Here is a 27,340-nt window from a genome sequence, read left to right as displayed (position 1 = left end):
TCAATGAATCCCTCCTGTGGGAAGTTTTCTGACTAGGAACTGTCGCTATTGAGCAGCATAAACAATTTGTCAATGTGGTTGATTGGGCGAGTTGGTGATACATGACTGTTTTGAAATGAGAGCGCACTACTTAGTCGCGGACAGAAAAAAAGGGAGAAGTGCTTGTCCCTGTCTTTCTGTTCGCGTCTAAGTAGTGCGCTCTCATTTCAAAAAAGCGTAAACAATACCACACAATTTGTTGACTCTATCATCTATGTTGTCCATAATTATTACCAAAACAGGCGACTACTGGCGGTGCAGTCTCAAGCAGGAAAATGTGGTAAAGGAAGTACGTCACGCTGAGTTTTGGTCTACTGTTGATTTTTATGGAGCAGCTTCTCATGTTCCATGTAGTGACTCCCGCACTGAATCCACTCTGACTTCATCATTGAAACTCTTGACTTCTGCCCTCACTCTGCCATTGGAACACACTTACTCCAAAAGTAACAGAACATCTCGCTTTGACCATGTCATTGGAGTTCAACACAAACTCATGGCATCGGACACCCCCAAGCATAGGTGTGTGCACGGGCGTGGGAAGAGGGGCATTGGCATAGCCAGGGGGTGGAGCATTGGGTCACTCCCTGGCTGTGATGCCCAGAAAATGATGACCAGGATCAGAAGCTCTGAAGCATCTCAACAGCGGCCATTCGGAATTTCAGTTTCTTAATGACGGCACAACTAATTTTTAGAGTTGCGGCAGTAAGTAGCGGTAAATGTCTTGATGCTACTCGTTGCAATTTAGATTTGCCGTAGTGTATTGCATAGTTGGCATCGTACTGGGATAAAATGGAGGCATTCTTTCCAGCATACATGCCACATTGTCAGGGATGACGAGGGAAGTGAAGAAAGAAGAGCAAGAAAAGAGAATGAATGGGCGAGAGGCCAAAAGAGAAAAGCTTGGAGGAGAAGGACGAAGTGCACGAGGGGACACCATATTGGAGGAGTGCGCGCACGAAAAAAACGTTGGCACAGCGGAGAAGAAGACGGCGGGTGATTGAAGCAGCCTGGGTCCTGTCTCAGCGCTGCTGTGCGTCGAGATCTACCTGAGTTGCCTCCTCAATGAGCCACCGTCTTTGCGCTCCTGTCGTCCAGCTAGCGGGCGGTGCAGCGAGTTGCCAGGACAGGTCGGCGTCACGCTACCGACCTTCAACGGGCCCGGGTTCGCAGACACTTGTTGGCGACGTTACAGTGTACTAGAAGAGGGCAGTGGGCTTACTCCGCCGCTCCTCTGACGCAGTTGGTGTCGCATAGGAGAGGTGGCGCCACAGGCATCTTCGATGGAAGCTTCGCCTGCAGAAGCTGCTCGCCGCTGGCCGCTCGTACGAGTTGCGACGCGCGTTTCTTCGATATTTATAATAAACTTGCTTGTATTAACTTCCCTTTGACTGTACTGAGAGCGTATGTTGCTCTCGGTTCGCCATTATTTCCTTTTTTTTTGCGATAAATTTGCCGAAAGTCAGTCCGATGGCAGCTTATGCAGATATGCTTGCTCCTTTCTAGTGTGACGCAGTTAATGCTTTTTTTTTTTCTTGGGGGCGGGGGAGCTTGAGTTCTTTGCACATTTTGACAAGCACTACATTTGTGCAGGCCACATCGTATTTTCCCCGATATAACACCTCGCTCGCTTTCTAGCCGAGCTTTAACATGCAGGCGTGCTGGCTGAGTTTGTGCCTTTGCTATGATGAAATGAAATTGTAGCTGAAATATCTTTTGTTCTAATTCGGTTGTTGCACATGGCACAGTAGTTTTCTCGGGGTTTTTAATAACTATAATTACGCAGTTACACATCTGTTAGGCCTATGTACAAGCTTCTGTTCCGGACATGAAGCTCTTATTTTCAAAACTGAAGCACAATATTCAACCACTGATTTACACACTTTATTCACTTCATGTGCAACGGCTCAGCTTCAGCTGCTTGGCCCTCTGCCGCTTTCCTCCTTTGTCACTGTTCAGTCCTTTCACATAAAAATGAAGACGTGTGACAACATAAAAACTAATTACTTTCGCTGTGAGAGTAGCTGCATGCACACTGCAACCAATTTCGATGGAAAGTCTGTGCTGAACAACTGCCAGCATGTCCATAATGCTGTCAGAGTGCAGCTCGCTCTGGCAGAAACAATCTGTGAAGATATCTTCGAGCTTTTTCACAAAGCCGTACAGCTGACTAGAGGGATGGAGGAGGCCTCCTCGGTATCCTCGGTCACAATAGTTTGTTAGCCGAGCAAGCTGAAAACTTTCACCAGGTGAGGTCACGGTGAGCAGCTTGACGCAATCTTGGCATTTTGTTTTAGCATTGACAATGCATTTTCGTGCAACATAGCCCGAAATATGGTAAATGAGCCTGGAGTCGCTTCTGACCACGTGCTGGTTATGGTCACTTGAAGCCTGCGGGCCAGCATTATGCTGGTGTACCATGATTTTTTTTGTTTTCTCTTCAGCTGCAGTGGCAGCAGCAGTTTGACTGCACTCCTCTCTATCAGTTGATGATTCGAGCGAGTCAACTTCCAGCAAGGAGGCCAGGGTACCCTCCTCGCAGTTTCCATTGCTAACAGACCTAACCAGACCATAAAATGAGAGGCAATTCACAGTGATTAGGAACTGTGTTGGAGTCGGGTGATCGTTATTGCCAGAAGCTTGTCTTACAATTCCGAAGAAATTCTCGAGTGGGTCCTGGCTGGTCCTTGATCTCATTAGGTACTTGTATCCAACCTTGGATGTTAAGTAGGCAAGCAACTCGAAAGTGCTTGAAATGGTGACACGCAAGCCGGCTGCTGTGGAGTCACTTAAAAATCCACCAGTTCCTTTGGCATGCCTTTCCCACTGATCAAGGTACGACAGGAAGTCCTTCAGGGTTTCTTCTTTCAAGGAGCCTGGCCGGAGAGCTTCAGCAGCATACCGTGATGTCATCACTGATATCAACTGGCTCACCTTGCTGAAAAAATAGAATAAAACAATATTGCTTGAATTCTTGTTGACATGGCCTCTCGGATTACAGCCACCGTCATGCAGTCGGGCAAAAAACTGCAAACTCCTTCATTTTCACTTTAAGGAATGTTTACTAAAAACATTCTATAAGCTGGCTGGCAGGGAGATTGGTTAGTCTGGGGCACGGTGTTGTCTGGGGTGAAGGCCTCGTCAGGAGACATACGGGTCATCTTTTGCCTAAGCTCGAGGACATAATTCACATTGTGTATTTATGTCTAAAATAACGAAGTGAATTGAATTAAATAGCGGTACAGTTACCTGGAGAATAATTCCTGGGTGGCATTGATGGTTCCAAATATCTTGTCCAGCTCATTCCTGTAGAGGTGGAAAGCCTGGAGGACTCTCGCACCGAACAATTGAAACGCGATGCTCACTCTCATTTTTTCAAAGCCATTTGGATTGAAATGGCACTCGGTGATTCCGGGCATAGCCTTGAGGGTCACATTATTGGCATCAATCTTGTAGGCTTCCCTCACCGGCCGAATGCTGACCTGGAATATGATTCCAAGACAAAACCAGACATTTGTTGCGATGCGCACTAGTTGCAGCAAAAATGTAAATGAGCCTCTGCAAAATGTTCGTTGATACCCTCCAGGTTAATTTTCCCCAAATAAATGAAGCCCCACGCACAATGTAAACCCTCCAATGATCGACAAGCAACAGGAAAAGTAACTGCCCTTTAGGCAAATGGTCCCTACTGCAAAACGAATTTTCGAGAGGAATGAACAAATCATATTGCATTGTACTGTTAAACGAATAGCTCGACACTGAAAAACTAGGCAAAATATGCAGTTATTAAAAGAGGCGATACATGTTACACATGCAGAAACTTACATGGCCAGCTGGGGTGTTGAAGCCGCTCTTCAACAGGGAGTTCCAGAGGCATTTGATTAGATGAGGGAAGTCTGAGTTGAAGAACAAATGCCGCTTTGGGTCAGAAGGGTGGTGGACCTTGCACTTAATCGAACTAGCAGTTGCATGTAGTCCCATCATCCTCCACATCTTTCGATTCCAGCTTGCCCCATCAGTTGTTATGAAATCGACAAAGAGCCCACTTTTTTCTGCTAGTATTGTGGCCTCTACAACAACCTTGGCGAGAATATCTGCTTTCATGTTGCCATTCGTAGCGAAGCACCCTATGACCGGACTCCATTTTCCTTGGAATGGAACAAAAAGTACCACCATACCATGGTCAGATGGAGTGCTCTTGTCCTTTTGTGTGGTAAATGGGCCCAAGTCTACAAAGCCTTCAATTGTACCACTGCTCCTAACAGACAAGCTCTCAGAAAGTTTCAGCTCATCGATGAGCAATCCCCCGTGCCTCTTGCTGACGTCGAGCTCCGCTGTTTTACTATTCAATTTCTTCAGGATTTTCTCATTGAAGCCAAAAAGTGTACGGTAAACAGATACATAACGTTTCAGGGTTGATTTGCTTGGCAGGGCAAGAATTTTGTTTTTACGCAAGTGTTCGTACAAGCGGGGACCCTTCATCTTCATTATGATGCAGTCGAGAAGCCAGCTCTTGCTGTATCGAAGACCATTAGGTTTCACTTTAGCTGCTGCAAAGCAGTGTTTAACAGCTTCTTGCTGATGGGTAGGTAGGCTCCCAATCTGTTCCTGGAGAACATCTGCATTTTTTGCTGCAGCTTGCTGTTGCAGTTTCGCAAGGCTCTCCCTTGTATCAGAGAGACGGGTGGAAAGGCGCTTATTTCTTCTTACTGCTGTTTTAAGTTTCTGGGCAATGTTGAGGCGTGCATTTGTGTTCCTACGCTGCACTCGGCTTCGGCGTGTCAACAAAGCTCGCCTTAGGTACCGACAGGAGACGCATGGCGTTCCTGAAAAAGACACGAAAGCATGGTAATGCACAGCCTCTTCTACGCTAACAGCGTGATGTGTCATTGTTCAAAAATAAAGAGTGATAATTACCTTCTTTAGGCACCTGGCCTAGGCACTTCCTGCTGAAGTACAGTCCTTGGCGAGTCAACACGTGGTCCCTAAGCTTAGTTGTGAAGAGAGCTTCATCATAGTCCTCGAGCCTCATTGCACCCGCACATAGCTGCATCCGGTCAGTCTTTCGCAACTCGTCCTCGGCCTCCGTTTTTGTATGCACCGGCCCTTCCTTTATCAAAACGCCTCTAGCAAGCACTTTGCAGTATGCGGCACATTGCGACTCTGAAAACATTACCACCTTCTCGGAGAGCACTTCGGCATTAGTGGTCAACGCGGCCGTGCAGTATACAACACCGGCATGGCCAGGGAAACTGTGCTTACTCCAGTATGGTGAAGGCACTTCTAGGTTGAAGTAAAACTGATTCACATTGGCAGATGGTGGAGATGTAGACGCTTGTGGACATTCTTCACAGCCTGCATCAACAGCGTCGTCGGTGTGTGCAAGCGGCCCAGACACCGCATTGTCGGAAGGACAGAATGCGGGCTTTAATTGCCCGTCTGAAGATTCCGATCGTTTCCTCTTACGAGCGGTCCTCTCTTGTGTCGGCTTTTTACTAAGGTAAGCTGGCAGATTTGGTAGAAGCGTCGGCACAGCATCAGCGCGGAGAATGGGTCTCCCACGAGGTATCCGCACTTCTTTTCCCTCAATAATATGCACATAGTCTCTGAGCACATAACGCGGCTCGAAGTGGAGCTTGCACACTGCGCTGGTGTCTTCCAGGGGCTTGTCCGCTCTGCGCAGGTTCTTCTCCCATTGTTTACGCCTGTTCTCATCCTTCGGGACACCAAACAACGACAGCTTCGGCCCACCCTTCACGAACACATAGCCTGTTTGGCACCCAGGCGCGTAGCAGTGGTTTTGCCGATATCGCGGCATGGCTTAGGCACTAAAGAACATACCGATTTCTTGAGTGGTGCGTACGGCTCACAGCCGACAGCAAAAACTCGGCGCTACAATGGCCACAGCAATAGCACGTCGCTCGACAACTGCTGCTGCGCAAGAGCTGGCCAGCACTTTCAGCCGCCACGCTCCCCCAAAGTTCTATTGATGGCGATGCCAGCGCCGCCGCCTGGGCGAAGAGAGAAACACACACTGGCGACGTTTGTGGAGCCACCCCACCGCATACCGTCCGCCGGGGAGTAAGCCCACTGCCCTCTTCTAGTACACTGTAGCGACGTCAACGGCGCATGGGCCAGAGGGGCTTGGAACGTGTCCAGAGTGCCTCCCGGCACTAGTCCAACCACCGCATAAGAACGACGTCCTCACACTTGGGAGCATTTGGGGCAGGCCTTTCCACATCAGCAGGAACAAGTCTGGACGCACGTGGTAAGCGCGGGTGTCGGCGTGATTGATATTCGTCGTAGGAGGCCGAGACCTTAGAGACGTTAGTTACTGAGTGGGATGATATGGACGCCAGTGGAACTTGGCTGTAACAGGAGTGGTACGTTATTTCGCTCTGGGGACATAGCTATTTATTTTTGGCTTCATTTTTCTTCGTGTAATCATTTATATCTGTGTGTAGGTGTGCAACGAAGGTTGTGTTTTTGTGCCACACACACTGTGCCCCGCTTTATGTGTCGATCCCGCTGACTCAAACAAAGTGCGCCCGGTGACTTCGTGACACACATCTTTAGGCGAAGGTGAAAGACAAGCAATATTTGTATTAATTGGCTTATAAAGCAGAAAAAACAATCAACAAAATGTTCTGTTCATAACTTCGCTAGTACGAAATTCAGATGCACTACAAAAGTGTACTTCATGTAGAAGGGATATTGCTAAGCCAAGAAATTTTGCTCATTGGTAACCATTTGTTCCTTTCTTTCCGAGGGCATTCACCAAATCTTCGGGGACAATTACTGTTATATGAAGGGCATCGTCATGAACCCCGAGTGTTTACTTTCTTCCTTTTTGATTATGTGACATTACTTCATGCTACCTTTTGTGTTGTGCACATGTGTGTGTTAATTCTGGGCTCTAGCATATTCACTTTGCAGAGATTCTATTGTTTAGGGGCTTGATGGGAGTGGTGCTGGCTGCGTTTTAATATCTATGTATTGCAAGCATCATTCATTATTCAGGGTACTGCTTCAATTGAGATAAACCTCTGAAAAGTGTCTGATTTTATTAGGTATTTCTCAAATTCTTTTTATTCTTATCTTTCCTTAGTTGTCTTTGGTGCCCCTTAAAGCATGGAGAAAGTAAAGTGACGAATGAATTTAGACTGAAAAATTATTTTATGGAAGCTTTATTATCAATAATCTTGGCATAATAGCTTTAATAACTATAATAAAACAGATAATAAAGGTCAAAGTTTCATTTTTAAATTACATGCAAAATCTTGACATGTGGATGCAAGCTTGGCCTCGCTGATTTCGAAGTGTTTCTTTATCTTCCTGCCTTGTCCGCTAAAAAATATGCTGAAACTCCATGCATTTCCTTCTGGCCCTCTCATAGTTCAATTTACTTAGTTTTCTCTGATTAAGGACTGCATAGGCCTATAGTAAGTGCCGCCCAAATGTACAAGGTTGCAGCGAGCTAGTGTGGAAATTTCAAGGTAGCATTGTAATTTTGGCATTACGTTTCCAGATTTCCTCCTTTACCAAGCATATTTTCAATGCTATTGTTGTGACTTCGTTATTGTCAAAGGGTGATTTACAAAGATGGGAAAAGTAGTTTTTCTCTCCAGTGTTCCTTCAATGCAGGCATCTCCTTGCCATTTCAGCATCACCACTGAAGAAGTAGGAATTTCTATTTCTGTTGCCACGCTTTACGCTATTCAGAGTGGCATAGATTTTGTTATAGCAATTTTTAGGGCATGCTTACATGTGTAAAGATATGTAAAAAATTTCTATATACAGTTGCAAGTAACTAGAAAGTGAACGATTGTGTTAAATATATATTTTGGGTAACAGCAAGCGCATTTAAATAACCTGGCATTGTTGCAATCGCAGATGTGCACACAGAGTAAATCGAAAAGGCAGATCAGTGCCGCTTTGGCTCTTAAATTGCCCTTACGTCTTTGTCACTGAGGAATTTATTAATAGGTGTCCGTCTTAATTAATTTCTTTGCCATTTCAAATTATGACTCCAGTGGCTGAGTTTTAATAGGAATGAAACACTTGGGACATCATTTAACCATGCATTATGTTAGCAGCTATTGTATTATTACATTACATTATATTATTACAAATAGATCACTTAGCTCTAAGTTGTTGCTGTGCATTCCAAAGCACCATACATTTTTTCATATCTTCAGTTTTTTCACTGTCTTGAAAGTACAGCATTTGACATGAAATCACTAGTGTACCGGTGTTTTGGTTAACTAGATCAGTTCAATTTTTTTTAGGATGCTAATTTCTTCTGATTATTTATTTGAATGTTTGTTCTAATGATGTATCAAATCATATTCATTTCAGGCACTTTCAAGCTGTATGGTGCAGCTTTGGACCTGATGGACCACCAACAATTTCGTTGAAAAATTGATTTCATTTGCTTTTATTGAATGCTTCAATAAAGCCTGAATGATGTTCATTTATTATTTTGATTGAATGTGGTTGCTATGACAAATTTTCATCATTGCATTGTGATGCAAGTGCTGTGATTCATCACTTTGTTTTCTTATTTTTACATCAATTCAGCTATAGTTTCGTCAATGCTGGAGTCACTGCATGACTTCTTTTTTCAATAATACGTTAATTAGGCCCTTTGAGAACTGTCCATGTCATTTGATTTTACAAACCTTGTTTTCAATAGCTTAAGGCAGTGAGACTTTTGTGCATCATTAAATACAAATAACAGTTCACCTGATTGACTAACACTTTCATGCATATTCAGTAGAGTTGTGATAATTTCAAGTTGGCCAGTACATGTATGTGACACTAATAATGAGTATCATGGTGGTATAACAAACGTCCCAACTTCATTGCCATATTGCATATTTTCTAAGTGCCCAGGAACGTGTTTGAATCAAAAGTGGAGCTCATAATTTGTTGTTACGGCAAATATTCGAGTGTGACACCTTTCTTCTTTCTTCCTTGAAGAAATTTGACATTTTTTTCGGGTTGGTTTATTTTGATAAGAAGCCTGAACCACGCACAAGGCTTCATTTCATATTGTTGTAATCTTTTTATGCCTGATAGTTTTGACAGTTGGCAATATTTTCGTTCCCCTTTTTTTTTTCTCTCTAGGTTACCAAATATCAAGAATACTCTGATGCCACTTTTATATGGGGGAACATTATATCGTGAACCCCTGCTGCCTATCTTTTGCTGAATTTGTGATATTACTTTTTTGTAAATGGGTGTTTATTCTAATTACCTTGCATCTTTGCACCAGATCCTTTTTGTGGTTTTCTCTATGAACAACCTAATTTCATCTTATTCTGTTTTGCTCATCAATTTGATCTATTTAGGTTGTAGCTAGTTCGAAGCTATCTTAACGACCACATGCAGTTGGACATTAAGAAATGTCAATCTCAGTTTTCTAATTTCGGATCAGCTTCTTCAATGACCATATATCGAGCAAGTGTTGAAGGTTCACCTACCGTTCTTTGTTTCATAGTCACCTATCTTGTTTTCTTTGTGCAGCAACGATGGCCAGCAGTCCAGCTACTACAGATTGTGTGAAGAAGCCACGTCCGCGGGCCTGCCACCAATGTAACATGTGTGACTATAAAACTTATCATACCGGTAGGCTGAAGACACACATAATGGTTCACACTGGTGAACGGCCTTATGAATGCCACCTGTGCCCGCGGAGCTTCTCACAGTTTGTCTTGTTGAAGAATCACCTGGTCACTCACACATCCGAACGGCCATTTCAGTGCCCTTTATGCCTTCAGAAGTTCCGACGCAAAGACATCCTCAAGAGACACCACCAACGGCGGCATGAATGTCATTGACCATTTCAGGAGTTCTCCTGTTGGATCCTTTCTTTTGTTGTTGTAAGAGAACGATTTACTGATTTTCGGGAGCTCTGTAGCATTGCCAAGCTTCGTAGGGCTGCAAAAAACACGAATGGAGTAGTTTTTGCACTGCCTCAGTACTGTTGCCAGGGCATCAAGATGCATGCAATGAAATGCTGTGACTATGTTAGATATCCTTCTTTATTGCCTCCTTTGCAGAGTTCTTGATCGATCATTTAAACAGAATGTGTGCTACGAGCATATGCTCTCCAAAAAAGTTAGGTTCATGATGTTTAGCTGGCACTCCTCTACATAGTCAACTTCAAATGTTTTGTAGGCCGATAACTGTGGCATACTGCAATTTGGTTCTGTGGAATCTCACAAAGAGGTGGAAAGAGCAAGAAAGGGGAACTGACAACCACCTCTTTGTAGCGTGTAGCGTCAAGGCCATACGGATTTCTCAGAAAGAAAGCATCTCAATTGCCAAAGAATTTATTTCACTCCTGGATCAGGACACTAGGACAGGCACCGACTCTCAAGTGAACATTTTATTGAAGAAACGAAGCATATGGAGATACAGGAAAGCATTTAAAAAAATTAGGTTACAATTCTAATTATGTGTGCAACGTCAGATGGTGGATTTTCTTGTCTAACAGATCAAGTGACAGAATGCACACACATCGCTTGGCTCTCTGGCAGATAGCAAAGGCCTCGTACATCTCTCTGATTCCTTTGATAAAACTTGATGAGGACTCAATAAAAGCTCATGCAGGCCTTTGATGAGAAACTTGTGTGGAATTCCTTTTGGCTTGGGTGCTACATATGGGTCGTTTTCAATTTCTTAAGATTTCTGCATATATGAACTTTTCTTTGTATTAAGAAACGTTGTAATGAGCTTGAGAAAGGTTGTTGCATATTATTTTTTCAAATTGCTAGTATGCTTGTTGTTGAAAGACCTCTTTGTCTAGAGTCAAAGAAAGACTTCAGTGTTTTCTTGTGTGTTAGCTTACAGGAAGGAGTCGATGTTTTCAAAGGACTGCAAGCTGATGGCTGTGTGACGTCCCTGCAAACGCGGACTGAACCCCAGCCCTTTCAAGATGTTTATGTTCATTTCTTAAACCCACGTCGGAACCCTAGAAAAGCGGTCACGAGTCAAGGAAGGGGGGATGCGAAGAGTCGTTCCCAGGGCCAAAAGGAAGTACGCTGCGACGACTAAAGTGACAAATTGGACATCGATGGCAAGAACCAACCTTGGGCCCCTACTCGGGCAGCCAACTCCGAGGCCCCGACTACAGGGACATTCCGCGAGACGAACTTCACCTCCCTTACTTAGACGAGCTTTGCGGGAAGGGATGCGGCATATTGAGACATTGCGTGGTTTTATTAATTATTGACTTTATCATTTGTGTCATCGTGTGTTTACTCTGTATTGAGGCACCCTTGTGTTGTCACCGTTACTTTGCTTAAGTATCCTGTGTCGCGTGTCGTGAGTATTTACTGATGTGTTACAATTTCGTGTAACAGAGATGTCGTACACGGGCAGTATGCGTGTACGCCATTTGCACTTGCTATTGAAATAAATGCGTCCCAAATGAAGAAAAGATTGTAGCGTCTCTTATTTCCCGGCCCCAGCACGAATCCCTGTAGGTGGAAAGTAATTGAGACACGTAGCCAAGAGGCAACCGGATAGAAAAGGGGTTGAGTGGTCTTCCCTTTCTTTGGCGATCGGTGGCGTAGCGAGGACGTCTCAGCTGTGCAAATTAAGGCACCAGTTTAAGTGTGAAATGGACGCATACTCTTTGAGCATTCATTGAAGTTAATATTGAAATGCAGTTGGTGCCTCCCATCGTCTTGTATAATATTTCTCATGGTATATTTATTAGAAACACATCAGAACACTGAGCTGTCATCTGTTGTTCATTTAAGATTTGTCTTTTTTATGAAACAACACAGTAGTTTGGTCACACTTGCACAACATTCTGACGAGGACAGAACGAAATCAAAATCTCAATAAGAATTGCACTCCTCATTGCACCTTAGGATGCCCAGTTTTAACAGTGCTTTCACAACACTCATTTGAGTTCATTCAACCTAGCTTGTGACAGACTTGTTGCCTGTCTATTGAAAGTTTCATTCTTGACATCCCGTAGATTGCAGCATAGTTTCCCATAAGCACACACAGGGAACACTTGCCCCATTGTAACGGAAGCTACAACGCATGACACTTTAGCCAGCATGGCAATGATCGGTAGTAGTACAAAGATTTGTCTAAGCTTTGTTTTTTGGCTCTGCTTGGCTCCTTGTGGCTTGCATTCACTCTGTTGCACGACTAAATTCAACGCTGAGGTTACACCTCACCTTAACCTTTTCAGGCTCACCAACTCAAATATGCTTGTGAAGTTCACAACGATTTGTTCTTTTATCCGAAAGAAATTCCAAAGCACTACAATAAACGAAGCGACAAGTGCTCCTGAAGCCGCTGGCACGAAAACTAGGCAAGTTTTTGTACCACACATCATTCTCATGGAGACTAAACGATTGCAGTGCCAGATTTTCCTCTATTAAGTATTGTAGGAAACTGTGCTTTGAAGGGCTGATCAGGATCAAGTAAGCCTTCACAGAATGAGAATATTCATCTCTAGAATTGCATTTTGATATTGACTGCTTATTAGCTTGAGATATATGTGAATTCACATCAATGTAATTGCATTCTATGAGTGTCTGTCTTGTTTTTTTTGTTTTTGCACAGGAGTTATGTCACGACAGTGTTATGAGACATTAATTGGTAAAATAGTGCACAAATATATAATGCTTGGATGTGCAGCTGTTGTGAGAATTGAAGCAAAAGTGGAGTGATTGTTACAGAGTTATGAAGAATGGTATTTACCCAAAAAATAACAACAGAGTGCATATTGTGCGTGTACCTTTTGTGGCATGTCAACTCATGCAAATGTGGGAACTTTGAAGGGACATGACAGTTATTCAGATGCAATCCTTTAGCTTTCTTTCTATCCCTGTGGTTCCTGCGCTGTCACTTCAGTCCTTGTTGGCAGTGGTGGAAAACCTGTACCAACTGGCGCCAACTGGACATTACTGCATCATACTGTTCCACAAGGGTCTTTTTTGTCTCATTTGCTCCGTTGATGTGCCACAAGCTGGTTTTAGAACCGAAAGTAATGTTCACTGCACGTATGTCATGAGCGGATATTACGTGAAGGTCGCATTTTGCACACTTGCGCTGCTGCAAAAGCACATAATCGGTAGTTCATGCAATTATTCCGACTTCTCCTTGATTGAGGCAGTACCTTTTCTGTTAACCATTGGCAAAGAACAAAGGCGATGTGGCGACTATAGAAAAGCGTGCCAGTATGACATATCCGACAAAAAGCGACGTTAGTGGCAGTGTGGCGCAGCGCCGCTTTAGGCCTAGTGCACACTTTTAATGGCTGGCGACCACCTTAGAGCGCTGAGGTGCTGACCACTGCTGCCTCAATTGTTGTGTGGGATCGTGTTTAGTGTGCACTACTTTGCAGAAACGAAGATGCAGCTTGTTGTTACGTAGTTGAGTGTTGTGGATCATGGGTGCCAAGACAGCAAGCGTAGCACGTACACGCTTTCATGAGGCAACAGCCCAAATGCACCTCCGTCCGATGCCAGGACAGCTAGAGCATCGCTTGCAGAAAGCTTGCGTCGTCGCTTTAACACAATAGGCTTCTTGCGGGGTCTGTGCACGGTCTCAAGCGGAGTGAGTGCAATCGGCTCGGCACTGTGTGTGCGCCAAGCAAATGAAGCACTGCACACGCAACCAGTGAGTAGACTGTGTCAGTAAAAACTGTGTCAGTTTTCGTTAAGTAGCAGATCGCGGCACACATTTATAACGGACAGCCGGTAATGTCTGTATCGTTGCTATGTCAGTCGCTGCGTTGTCTGCGGAATCCGGAATACGCATCGGACGATCATGTGAGAATTCGAGCCATTTCTGAACATTAGCAAAAAAGAAATAGCTTCATGGTGAGCACTTTAGGCAATATTTGCTGTGGCACTAATTTATTGCTTCTTTATTGGTGGTGTACGTAAAAAGATATAAATTGGTACTTGGTCACAGGAGTGTGCATGAGGGGGAGAGGGCATGGAGGGTGCATAGCCAGCCCCATAAGTTGACATATTAAAGAGGGGGGGCGCTGCGATAAACCATCTACTCTGAAGAGGAAACCTCTGCATGTTGATGTATTTGATGGTCAATGCATACTACGTTTAGTGTGTAGTTAGCAGCATTCCCTGCAGGTTCTCAGCATGTATGTGCATATTAGCAAGGTTTTACTGTAACAAGTGTTCTGTAGGTGCATGTGTGTGCACAATGGTATGGACCATGCTACAGCTAGCTTGGTGCGATGCCCTTTAATGTAGACAAGATTTACATAGCACCGACTAAGCTGAAAAGTATATTTATTTAAAAAATTCTTCACTATTTTATGTTTCTGCCTCTCTACATAATCCTTCTTTGTTTATTTTCGTGCTTATTTTGTGGGCTTGCTGCTTCTGTATAAATGATTATGCAAACTGAGGGAACAGTAAACTAAATTAAAGCTAAGTTTTCTTCCTCTGTGTGCGTCATGGAAAGTCTGTGCGCACTCCAAACACAGAGGTAGCTGCTTCAAAAGCAGATTTTGCCTGCTGCAAAATGCTGGAAGGCATTCCTACCACTCTGTTGCCATACTTCACACTTTTCCCACAGAGTCCCAGCTACTCGTGCCATTATCGAACAACACAGTGCGGAGGCTCTTTGACATATGTATTGATGCTCTTACTACCATTGTTTTGGATGTCCTCATAGATGGTCGCCCAAGCGTCATAGCGAATCTACTGTCAGGTGAAACTGACACGTGTAGTCCCAGCTGCAGGAACAACAAATTATCAAGGCCTTCGAAATCGGGAGGCGGGGCAAATTGTCACATGTGAGCGAACCCGCAGTCTTCATCACAGAGAAAGAGTTTGTGTTTCTAGGTAGCTAGTGTTCCACGCGTTAAATTTTACATTCATTCACACATTTCATAATATGCACGGTTAGGTGCCAAAGTTTGACATGGCTCAGATGGTCTTTTTTATGCATGCGCTGTTGTTTCATGTGTGGGGGTACGTGCAATTCTTTACTAAACATTCAGTTGTAGCACTCGTCCTGTGTGGTTTTTTGCTGGTTCTTTTTTTCTTATTGAACATTTATATAGTTGAAGTGTTCTTCTGGGCTAAGGTTGGTGGGGCTCTTAGGGCTTCACCGACAACCTGCTTACTGGGCCAGCTCAAAGTCAACCACTAGGCTCTTCAAGGCCTTCTCGGAGAGATACATTTCCCATGACCAATGTGGTATTCTGTTCACCTCACAAGGAAATCAAGGACAATTGTACATAATATGTGTCAGTGTTCGCACCACTAAGCTCCAAGGGTGCTCGTCTCAATATACTGCGGAATGTAGCAATTTTACAGTGTACTAGAAGGGGGCTGTGGAATGAACGAGGCGGCTGCGCCGCGTATTGGCTGATTCTTCGGCGGGCGACAGTAGCGGCGGCACTGTACTTCCATGGTACTGAAGATCTCAGGAGCGTCTGCATTGGGAGCGTGCGTGCCGTAGCCTGCAAAACCATGTAATTGCTCGTTTTTAGTGCGTTTAATGCATTTCTCAGCCTTTATCAGTGTATGCAGATCCGCTAAGCACCACAGTGCACGAGTTGTAGTGGAGCATACGCAATAACGCGTATGCCCCTTCGGAAGAGAACGAAAAACCCCGTGCTCTGATTGCGCGAGAACCTGTGCCGTCTTTGCCAGACTTGCCGTACGCCCATTTTCCGTCGCGACCACGTTGCGAGTTCTCTGTTTGAATGAACATCATCGCATTTGGTGGAGGCTGCTGAGATCCCTAAGCAGACCTGGAGCTCTGCTCTCGCAAGTTGGCCCAAAAACCACCGTACAACATGACTGACGCAGTTGCCAACCAGCCCATCCCAGCACAACCAGCACCATCGGCTGCCCCGTCGACCTGCCTCAGCGCTACCCGTCAGCGAGACCCACCAATCTTCAGCGGCAGTAGTGAGCAAGACGTCGGAGACTGGCTCTCCTTGTACGAATGCGTAAGTGCCAGCAACAAGTGGGACGACGACTCTAAGTTCGCCTATGTTATCTTTTACTTGGCTGACGTCGCTAAGCTATGGTTTACCAACCGCGAAACCGCCATCACCAGCTGGTCCACCTTTAAGATCCTCGTGACTGAAGTGTTCGGCTGACCAGAGGTGGGCAAACTCCGCGCTGACCAGCGTATATGCCACCGAGCCCAGCAACCTGGCGAGACCTTTACTAGTTACATTGAGGATGTGCTCGACCTCTGCAGGCGTGTTAACCCATGTATGTCTGAAGAAGAGAAAATTCGACAGATTCTCAAGGGCATCGAGGATGGCGCATTCCAGATGTTGCTGGCGAAAAGCCCGACCACGGTAGCAGTCCTCGTAAGCCTGTGACAGAGCTTCGATGAATTGCGTCGTCAGCGTTCCATCGCCCGACAGTGTCCCATCACCAGATTCGATCACGGCCGTCGCACTCGCAAATGGCAACGTTCGCTAAGGAACTCTGTCGAACCAGATTAAAGACTTCATCAGGGAGGGAGTCACCCGACAGCTCTCCCTGCTGCCGCATAGCGGCGCGCCCACCACAAGCCTGCCTTCGACACTGTAGCTGGCCATACACACTGAAATCTGCGATGCCCTCCCTACACTTCCGGTCCCTTACCCATGCACTTCGGTACCATCTGATCTCTCAACTGCCGGCTTTGAACCACCTGCGCCACCTTCACCTCTCAGCTACGCAGCTGTGGTCGCCTGGCCCCCACCGCATCCAGTCTCCTTATCGGTTCCATCTCCTCCGGCCTCACCTCCAGTTTACAGGCCCCACCTCGCTTTTTCCGTCCATCTAATGAGTGGCGTACCCAAGACAACCGTCCTATCTGCTTCGCGTGTGGCATCACTGGCCACATTGCACGCTTCTGCCGCCGCCGTCCCATACCTGCGCACACCTACTTCAGAACTCCTACCTACATGCCGCAGCAGGCCACCACGTCTGCATATGAACAGAGGCATTCTGACTCGGATCGCCGCCCATCAACAGCTTGCTTCTCATCCCCTCATCGCTGATCGCCATCGTCTGTGCGTCGTCGACCACCTCCTGAGGAGGGAAACTAATCAGTGCAGTTCCAGAGGCAAGAACTGCAACTTGTGCGCAATTCTCAAGGCCTCCATTTTCGCCGCAAAATGTTATTGATGTCGATGTTGAGGAAGTCGCCACATTAGTGTTAATTGATACCGGTACTGCCGTTTCTGTGATGAACGCAAAATTTTGTCGGAAACTAAAGAAAGTGACCACATCTCTCTGTGGCATGGTGCTGTCCACGGCTAGCGTGCATTGCATTCATCCCTCGGCTGTGTGTACGGCGTGCGTCGTCATTCAAGATGGTTTGTACGTCGTTCAATTTTTTGTTCTACCATCTTGCTCTCATGACCTTATCCTGAGTTGGGATTTCTTATCACGTCATGAAGCTATCATCTATTGTTCCCGTGCCGAAGTTTCCCTTGTGCCAACATGTGAATTTCTACCGCTCGACTGTTCTCCTCTGCTCTGCGAACTCCTCGCTGATGACGACACCACCTTGCCTCCGGAAGCTTCAGTCCCTATTAGCCTTTCATGTGTGGTGCCATGGTGGTGTTTACGCCATCTCCGGTTTTTACTGAACGCAAGGGCATCGTTCTCCCATTTGCTGTTCTTACAATTGCGTCTGGTTTACATGTAATGCTGGTTACCAATCACTCCAACTACCCGATTGGCTTACTCCGTGGTGAAACGTTAGGATATGTACAACCTGTCGATCATATTGATAATATTATCCCAACGAAACCCCATGTCACATCACCGCAATCACTCATGCGTCTGAGTCATCGAGTTCGTCAGCCTTCGACAATGCTATTGACGCAGACCTTTCCTCTTCGTATCGCCGCCAACTTGTTGCTCTCCTTAACAAGTTTCGCTCTTCTTTCGACTTTCAAGAACCTGCTTTGGGCCGCACCACGACTATCACTCATACTATTGACACCGGCTCACATTCGCCTCTGCGACAGCGTCCTTACCGCGTTTCCACCGCGTCATTACGGAGCAAGTACCGCGTCATTACGGAGCAAGTAGATAACATCCTTAAACGTGGAGTCATACAGCCTTCTCAAAGCGCTTGGTCATCACCTGTGGTTCTGGTAAAGAAAAAAGACGGCACCGTTCAATTTTGCGTGGTCTATCGCCGCTTAAACAAGATTACGAAGAAAGATGTCTACCCGCTACCACGAATAGACGATGCTCTTGACTGTTTACAAGGCGTCGAGTACTTTACATCCTTGGATCTGCGTTCTGGGTATTGGCAGGTGCCAATGGCTGAATGTGATCGCCCTAAAACTGCCTTTGTAACGCCGGATGGCCTATATGAGTTCAAGTCATGCCATTTGGGCTCTGCGACGCGCCTGCCACATTTGAGCGTATGATCAATACCATCTTGCGTGCCCACTAGTGGAAAACTTGCTTGTGTTACCTGGACGACATTGTAGTCTTTTCATTTGATTTCCCGACACATCTTGTTCGTCTGCAGGCCTACAACTTAACACCAAGAAGTGCCACTTTGCAGCACGAAAACTAACCATCTTGGGACATGTCATCACAAGAGACGGTGTTCTTCTGGATCCCGATAGGCTTCGAGCTGTTGCTGACTTCCCGTTGCCCACGTCACTGAAAGCCCTAAGAAGTTTTGTCAGCCTCTGCTCCTACTTTGGTCGCTTCGTGTACAACTTCGCATGCATCATCGCACCTCTGACAAGTCTGCTTTCCAACAGCAAAGGTATATCTGCATGGTCACCTGCATGTGACGACACATTTCGCCAGCTGCGCCGCCCGCTGACCGCACCACCTATTCTCGTCGCTACGACCCCACTGCTGCCACACAAATTCACACCGATGCAAGTGGCATCGGTCTTGGTGCAGTTTTGGCACAATGGAAAGGCACCCAAGCCAAATACAAAGTCGCCTATGCAAGTCGTGCTCTCAAGAAGGCTATATTGAATTACTCCGTGACAGAAAAGGAGTGTTGGGCCATAATCTGGGCGTTCACGAAGTTTCACCCGTACCTTTACGGCCGTCCTTTCGACGTGGTCACAGACCACCACGCTCTATGTTGGCTGTCCACCTTGAAAGACCCGTCCGGACGCCTGGGGCGTTGGGCACTTCGATTGCAGGAATACGACATTCGTGTCGTATATCGTTGCGGTCGCAAGCATGCTGATGCCGATGCACTTTCGCGATCGCCATTAACACCAGATGTGGCTTCTCTGTCACCTCTTTTTACCACCTTGTCACCACTCGACACCACTGACATGCTTTCGAAACAGCGTAAAGACCCATACCTTGCATTGTTACTCGACTACCTTACCGATCCGCCCGCTGTCCCTTCCACGAGAGCACTACGCCAGCAAGCAGCCCATTTTTCCATGCGAGACAACCTTCTGTACCGCCGCAACTACATGCCTTGTGGTCGGAAGTGGCTCCTTGCTGTCCCGACTCATATGCGCTCTGACATCTGCATGAGTTTCCATGCAGATCCCCTAAGTGCTCACGCAGGTGTCCTGAAAACCTACGAAAGGCTGCGCCAATGATATTACTGGCGAGGAATGTATCGATTTGTGCAGAAATACGTTCAGTCTTGCACCACTTGCCAACAGAACAAGACACCTTCATGGCACCTTACTGGCATGTTACAGCTGCTCCAAGGCCCGGCTCGCCCATTTGACCGCGTGGGTATCAATCTCTATGGCCCCCTCTCTGGCTCTGGAAACCGGTGGATTATTGTCGGCGTCGATCATCTGACACGCTACACTGAGACTGGAGCTCTACTGGCAGCGACCGCCCACAAAGTCGCACTCTTCATTCGGCGCAGCTTCATTCTCCGCCATGGTGCTCCACGGGAATCGCTCAGCGATAGGGGTCTAGTGTTCCTGTCGGAGGTCATCTAAGCTATTCTCGCTGAATAAAACATCATCCACCGGAAATCTACCGCATACCATACACAGACGAATGGTCTCACTGAACGGTTCAACCGCACATTTGACGACATACTGAGGATGTACACCTCCTCCGACCATACTAACTGGGACGCTGTATTATTTTTTCTTACCTCCGTTTACAACACCGCTACGCAAGAGACTATCGGTTTTTCTCCGTTCTTTCTGTTGTACGGCCGCGAACCTTCCCATCCACTCGACACTATACTCCCGTACCGCCCTGATGCATCTGATTGCTCCCCGCTTTCGGAAGTCGCCAGATATGCTGAAGACAGCCGTCAGTTGGCTCGGTCTATGACAAGTCAGGCTCAATGTCTACAAAAGACCCAACATGACGACTTTCATCACATAGCGCCTGCATTTCGTACTGGCTCCCTTGTGTGGCTTTGGGTGCCCCCGCACGTTCCTGGCCTTTCTTCTAAACTTCTGGCCCGGTACCATAGTCCATACCGTGTCACTGACGCGACCTCGTCGGTGAATTACATCATCGAGCCCCTAACACAATTGCCAGATTTGTGCCGTCGAGGACGCCTGACCATACACGTCGGCTGTCTCAAGCCCAACTTTGACCCCCTCATTGTGCCTACTCCCTGAGTCGCCAGGATGGCTACTCTTCACCCCGGAGGTATTGTAGTGGAGTACACGCACTAACGCATATGTGCCTTCGGAAGAGAACGAAAAACCCCGCGCTCTGATTGCGCGAGAACCTGTGCCACCTTTGCCAGACTTGCTGTACACCCATTTTCCGTCGCGACCTCATTGCGACTTCTCTGTTTCAATAAACATCATCGCAGAGTGAATATGCAGGCTTGCCGAAATCGCGTCGAGACATTCACTGTTTAAAGAGCCTGCCGACTTACAAAAAAAAAAAAATCAATTGAAGTTTGCACAGATTCCCCTAGCTTCTCACGCAAGCAGCGCTTTGGCTGCGCTACACCATATGTGGCTATTGGCAAACTACAAAGAGAGGAGAAGTATCAAAACCGCGATTAAATCAGATGCTCATTTTGTCGGCAGTCTCTACGATACACACAGCAGTGTTCCTCATATGAGCCTACATGTGCTTGATTGTTTCACGAGAAACCCGAGGATAAGTAACGTAGTTACATGTATATCGGTGACGACTCAGTTTTATTATGCCAGTTTTGCGGAAGATAACAATTATTGCTTTCTGAAAGGCTTTTACATGTTAAAAATAACACACAAACATATTAAAAAGTGCCAATTGTATATATAGCCCGTCTGTTAATCTGCATAAATTCATTGTAACCAGTTCTCATTTTCTATCGACAGCTTAAATTGTGCTGCTTTCCCAATACTCTATTGGCGTGACGCCATTGCAGGCCAGCAAACTTATGATGTTTTGCATTATAAGCATAGTTTTATTATTAAGTGTAAGTGTCAAAAGTGTAGACAGGCAGTGGTGCATCTTGTTTTGAGAAATTTAACTTGTATATGTACACAGTTAACACACACACGCACGCACACACACACACACACACACATATATATATATATATATGTATATATATATATAAAGAAATAAAGGAGCACACTTACGAATATTTGATAGTTTTTTACTCTACGTTTTGGCCGTAGCACGGCCTTCGTCAGGATTAACAGAAATACGAGTATGTGGTCGCTTTTATGGGCAGGCATGAACACGTGAGTACAAAACACGTGTGATCAGCATGTGTCACAAAAGATATATATATATATATATATATATATATATATATATATATATAGCCAAGTAGATCCTCTGTAAGTAGTGACAACGTAGTTTATTTCGACGTTTCAGCCAGAGTCTGGTTGAAACATCGAAATAAACCACGTGTGACTGCTCACAGAGGATGTATTTGACTACTTGCAACGCTACAGCCACCATGCCTGCCTATATACATATATATATATATATATATATAGATAGATAGATAGATAGATATATATATATAAGGGAAAGAAGTGTATACTTAAGGGCTCATTTTTTCGTGTTTTTTTGGCACAATATTAATGACATCTAACAGACAATAATGCCAAGGAATGTATAAGGGAAGTTATTAGGCCAATTATAATGTAAATATTCTTACAAGAAAACGTATATTTACAGATATTTACAACGATTACACGCGATCACAATGCCTGGCGCACTGGCGGGCTGGAACCAGTCTCTATCCACTTCGTAGTCTTCTCTTTTAGCCAGGGACCCTCTACCGCTTTATGCCCCAATCCCACTACTGCCTTGTGGCACCACCCCGCGGCGTTAAAGCGCCGACCCGGCGCTTGTCACGAAAAGGGAGTGTTGGGTGACACATAAGGCTTCAGTCTGACGACGTGCACAACAGTGGATGGTGGTGGCATTGAGTGCGCTTCGTCGACGACTCGCTGTATCTCGTAGGTGAGGTTGCTGATCTTGCGAAGGACTTTGTATTGTCCGTCATAGCGAAATAAAAGTTTTTCGGAGAGGCCGATGTGACGACATGGGGTCCACAAGAGTACGAGAGAACCTGGTGCATACGAAACTTCACGGTGGTGACGATCGTATCGATCTTTCTGAGAGGCTTGAGAAAGCATGAGTCGTTCTCGGGCAATCTGTCGTGCTGCGTCGGCTCGCTCTATGGCATCGCGGACGTATGTGACAGGGGAGCTTGAACCAGCGGGAAGGAGTGTATCAAGAGGCAGAGAGGGTTCCCGTCCATAAAGAAGGTAGAACGGGGAATAGCCTGCGGTGTCATGTCTGGAGGAGTTGTAAGCGAAGGTGACGTAGGGTAACGTTGCGTCCCAGTCACGGTGGTCTGGAGAAACATACATTGACAACATGTCCGTGATAGTGCGATTCAGGCGCTCTGTAAGTCCATTAGTTTGTGGATGGTATGCCGTTGTGAACTTGTGGTTCGTGGAACAGGAACGTACGATATCCTGGACAACGCGAGATAAAAAGTATCGGCCTTGGTCAGTAACGAGCTGTCGAGGAGCGCCGTGATGCAATATGATGTCATGTAGCAGAAAGTCGGCGACATCGGTAGCGCAGCTGGTTGGAAGAGCGCGGGTGATCGCATAACGTGTCGCGTAGTCGGTCGCCACGGCAACCCATTTGTTCCCGGATGCAGAAGTGGGAAATGGCCCGAGAAGGTCGAGCCCTACGCGGTAGAATGGTTCAGCAGGGATCTCAATAGGGTTAAGAAGGCCAGCTGGAAGCGATGTTGGTCGTTTTCGACGTTGACAAAGGTCGCAGCTGGCAACATACTTTTGCACCGAGCGATATAGGCGTGGCCAGAAAAAACGGCGCCGGACGCGATCATAAGTGCGAGTGACTCCCAGGTGACCAGCGGCAGGTTCATCGTGAAGCTGTCGGAGAACATCTACACGCAAATGGGAAGGCACGACGAGAAGGCGGTCAGGGCCGTTAGGGCGCATGTTGTGGCAGTAGAGAACTCCTTCATGAAGGAAATACAAGTTCAGAGAAGTGGGTGGAGTAGCGGAACTCAGGCTTTCTATGATGGGAAGTAAATCCGGGTCGCGGCGTTGCTCAGAAGCGATATCAAGAAAGTCTGATATGGATAAGACGCAAGCCTCCGTAGCTCTCTCTGTGGCGTCTGGTGGATCCACTGGATACCGTGACAGGCAGTCGGCGTCTTGATGGAGGTGACCAGATTTATACACGACCGAGAAGGTGTATTCTTGGAGGCGTAGAGACCAACGACCGAGACGTCCCGTGGGATCCTTTAGCGAGGAAAGCCAGCAGAGTGCATGGTGATCAGTTACAACAGTAAAACTGCGGCCGAAGAGGTACGGGCGAAATTTAGCAACAGCCCAAACAAGAGCAAGACACTCTCTTTCGGTGATTGAATAATTCCTCTCGGCAGGGGATAAAAGGCGGCTGGCGTAGGCGATGACACAGTCACGTCCATGCTGACGCTGAGCTAAAACAGCACCAATTCCGTGGCCACTCGCGTCCGTACGAACTTCTGTCGGGGCAGTCTGATCGAAGTGGGCTAATATTGGCGTAGTCGTGAGGGCTGCAATGAGCGCCGAAAATGCAGCACTCTGAGGCGAATTCCAAGTAAATGGGACGTCTTTTTTAAGAAGCTCGGTGAGAGGCCGCGCAATATCGGCGAAATTTCGGATGAAGCGGCGAAAATAGGAGCACAAACCAAGGAAGCTCCGGACATCCTTATGAGAAGAGGGCACGGGAAATTGAGTCAATGCGCGAATTTTGTCCGGATCGGGCTGTACCCCAGATGCGTTAACGAGGTGACCAAGTACAGCTATTTCGCGACGGCCGAAACGGCATTTGGAAGAGTTCAGCTGGAGACCAGCGTTGCGAAATACTTGGAGAATACTGGACAGTCGCTGTAGATGGCTTGCGAACGTCGGTGAAAAAACAATTATATCATCCAAGTAGCATAAGCAAGTGGACCATTTGAAGCCGCGCAGAAGGGAGTCCATCATGCGCTCAAAGGTGGCCGGCGCATTACAAAGCCCAAACGGCATTACTTTAAATTGATATAACCCATCGGGGGTTACAAATGCTGTTTTTTCTCGGTCCCGTGGGTCAACAGCGATCTGCCAATAACCAGATCGAAGGTCAATGGACGAGAAAAACTTTGCGCCATGAAGGCAGTCAAGGGCGTCATCTATTCTTGGTAAAGGGTAAACGTCCTTCTTAGTGACCTTGTTGAGATGTCTATAGTCGACGCAAAACCGCCATGTGTTGTCCTTCTTCTTGACAAGCACTACCGGGGATGCCCACGGACTAGATGAGTGTTCGACGACGCCTTTGGCGAGCATTTTCTCGACCTCTTTCTGGATGACAGAGCGTTCGGCGGCGGAGACGCGGTAAGGGCGGCGATGAATTGGGTTGGCATCGCCGGTGTTGATGTGATGGGTCACAACTGATGTCTGGCCTAAAGGGCGGTTGTCAAGATCGAATATGTCCGCATAGGATGTCAACAGACGGTGGAGGTCTTGTGCTTCGGAGGGCGAAAGATCTGGCGCTATCATTTTGGCAATGTCAATGCTTGACAGGTTGGGCGCAGTGAGCAAGTTGACATGCGGAGTAGGTTGCTGAGCCGACAGTTCAGAAATATCACACTCTTGCAGCGACGACATGACGCCTAGTTTAATACCAGCAGGCAGCACATGCGTGGAGAAACCAAAGTTCAAAAGAGACAGAAGGGTCTGATTGTGGCATACTCTCACCACGGTGTGCGGGACAGCAATGGAGTGCTTTAGCACAACGTCGGTAATAGGTGAAACGACATATTCACCATCGCGCACAGGCGGATCACACACGAGCTGCACGTAAGTCGCGGCTTGCGGCGGAAGATGCAGGAACTCGGTGGCACAAAGGCGACTTTGAGCGTCATGGGCAACAGCGGCGTCAAAAGGCAGTTCCAACTGAAGAAGACCTGTCGAGCAGTCGATAAGGGCGGAGTGCGCAGAGAGAAAGTCGAGGCCAAGAATCACGTCATGTGGGCACTGCTCAAGCACGGTGAACAATACGACGGTCTGGCGCCCAGCAATACATACGCGAGAGGTACACATGCCGAGAACGGCAGATGTGCTCCCATCGGCAAGCATTACTGCACACTTAATAGGAGGCGTGATCACTTTTCGCAGTTTAGTACAGAGAGCAGCGCTCATGACTGAAATTTGTGCACCAGTGTCTATCAGGGCTGTAACGGTAACGTCATCCACCAAAAGGTCCAAAATATTGCGGCGTGTAGGAATCGTCAACAGAGGATTTGCAGAATGGGTCGTTAATGCAGCGTCACCTCCGGGAGCTGCATGGTCTAGTTTCCCGAGGTTGAGGGCCCAGGTCGTGCAGGGGACCTGGATCGAGGAATCATCGGCGAGAGAGATCGGCGGCCTTGGGGTGATGGCGACCGGCTGAACCTTCGGCCCTGAACGTTAGTAGGAGCAGGCTGTGGATCGTACGGAGTAGAAAAGCGGCGAGAACTGCCTTCAAAGCGACGCCATGTCCCAGTGTTCCAAGATGAATTGGATGACCAACGATTGCGACAGTAGCGTGCAATGTGGCCGGCGCGAGAGCAGTGAAAGCAGATTGGTCTATCATCCGATGTTCTCCATTCAGCAGGGTTCCGGTAGCGGGAAGGGTAGCGTGAAGGGTACACCGGAATCTGGTTAACAGAAGCCGAGCTCTCGGTGGTGTGAACAGCGCAAACAGGTGTGATGCCGAGATTTGCTATTTCTTGGCGAACGACGGCTTGGATGAGGGAGACGGTGGATGCGTTGTCTTGAGGACCGTCAGAGGCGATGGCTGCAGGAGCCATTGCTTCGAGTTCGCGACGAACGATTCGGGTGACATTTTCGGACGATGTAGCTTGCGTGAACTTGGGGCTGTCTTCACAGGTCGAAGTGGCTGCAGTATTAGGCAGACGCGCAAACTGGCGGGTTATGCGACGGTTCTTGGCGTGCTCGAAGCGCTGACACTCCTTCACAACCGCGTCGACGGTGGCGCAATCTTTAACGATCAACAGATTGAACGCGTCATCGGCAATTCCCTTCAATATGTGAGCGATTTTGTCAGTTTCGCTCATGTTCTCGTCCACCTTTCGACAGAGGCCCAATACGTCCTGTATGTAAGATACATACGATTCTGTCGATGTCTGCACGCGACATTCCAGGTCTTTCCTCGCGGCCTGCTGTCGCCCAAATGGCCTGCTGAATAACTCGAGAAGCTTCAATTTGCAAACGTCCCAGCTGGTCAACTCCGACTCATGCGTCTCATACCAGGTGAGCGCCGTATCCCGCAAGTAAAATACAACGTTGGCCAGCATCAACGTAGGGTCCCACCTATAGTATTCGCTCACGCGCTCGTACAAAGCGACCCAATCTTCAACATTCACCTTGTCCTTGCCTGTGCCCGAGAAGGTTCCGGGGTCTCGTGGAGGCAGGAGAATCAGAGGAGGCAGCTGCTGCTGCTGGTGCTGGTGCTGGTGCTGCTGGTGCTGGTGCTGGTGCTGCTGCTGCTGCTGCAGCTGCGGCTGCTGTTGCTCTTGTGGGTGGGCCTGTTGAGCCATTGCAGAAAAATGAAGGTGGCGACCACTCCGAAGTTCCGTGTTGGTTTGCCGGAAAAGCCAGGTAGGCGTACCCAGCACCTCCACCAATAATCTTACAAGAAAACGTATATTTACAGATATTTACAACGATTACACGCGATCACAATGCCTGGCGCACTGGCGGGCTGGAACCAGTCTCTATCCACTTCGTAGTCTTCTCTTTTAGCCAGGGACCCTCTACCGCTTTATGCCCCAATCCCACTACTGCCTTGTGGCAATATGAAGAAAGAAAAGTGGGTGAAAA

The 27,340-nt window shown here is 47.0% G+C and overlaps 1 long non-coding RNA gene across 6 annotated transcripts in view; it reads left to right on the top strand.

Annotated features, from left to right (window-relative positions):
• The window catches only part of LOC119170834 (uncharacterized), a 51,153-nt gene extending 39,671 nt beyond the window's left edge, over positions 1-11,482 (top strand). For 2 of the 6 annotated variants that reach the window (XR_012893712.1, XR_005109754.2), the window contains one exon: positions 9,565-11,482. This is a non-coding gene — a long non-coding RNA (uncharacterized LOC119170834). Of the gene's footprint in view, positions 1-847; positions 6,305-8,394 lie in introns of all 6 variants that reach the window. The other 4 variants (XR_012893716.1, XR_012893715.1, XR_012893714.1 and 1 more) reach the window with 4 other exon arrangements.
• The last annotated feature ends 15,858 nt before the right edge of the window (positions 11,483-27,340 follow it).

Source organism: Rhipicephalus microplus, chromosome 2 (assembly GCF_043290135.1).
Source record: "Rhipicephalus microplus isolate Deutch F79 chromosome 2, USDA_Rmic, whole genome shotgun sequence".
Classification (NCBI taxonomy): Eukaryota; Metazoa; Arthropoda; class Arachnida; order Ixodida; family Ixodidae; genus Rhipicephalus; species Rhipicephalus microplus.
The sequence above is the reverse complement of the archived record's forward strand: the minus strand, read 5'-3'. Positions and strand labels throughout refer to the sequence as shown.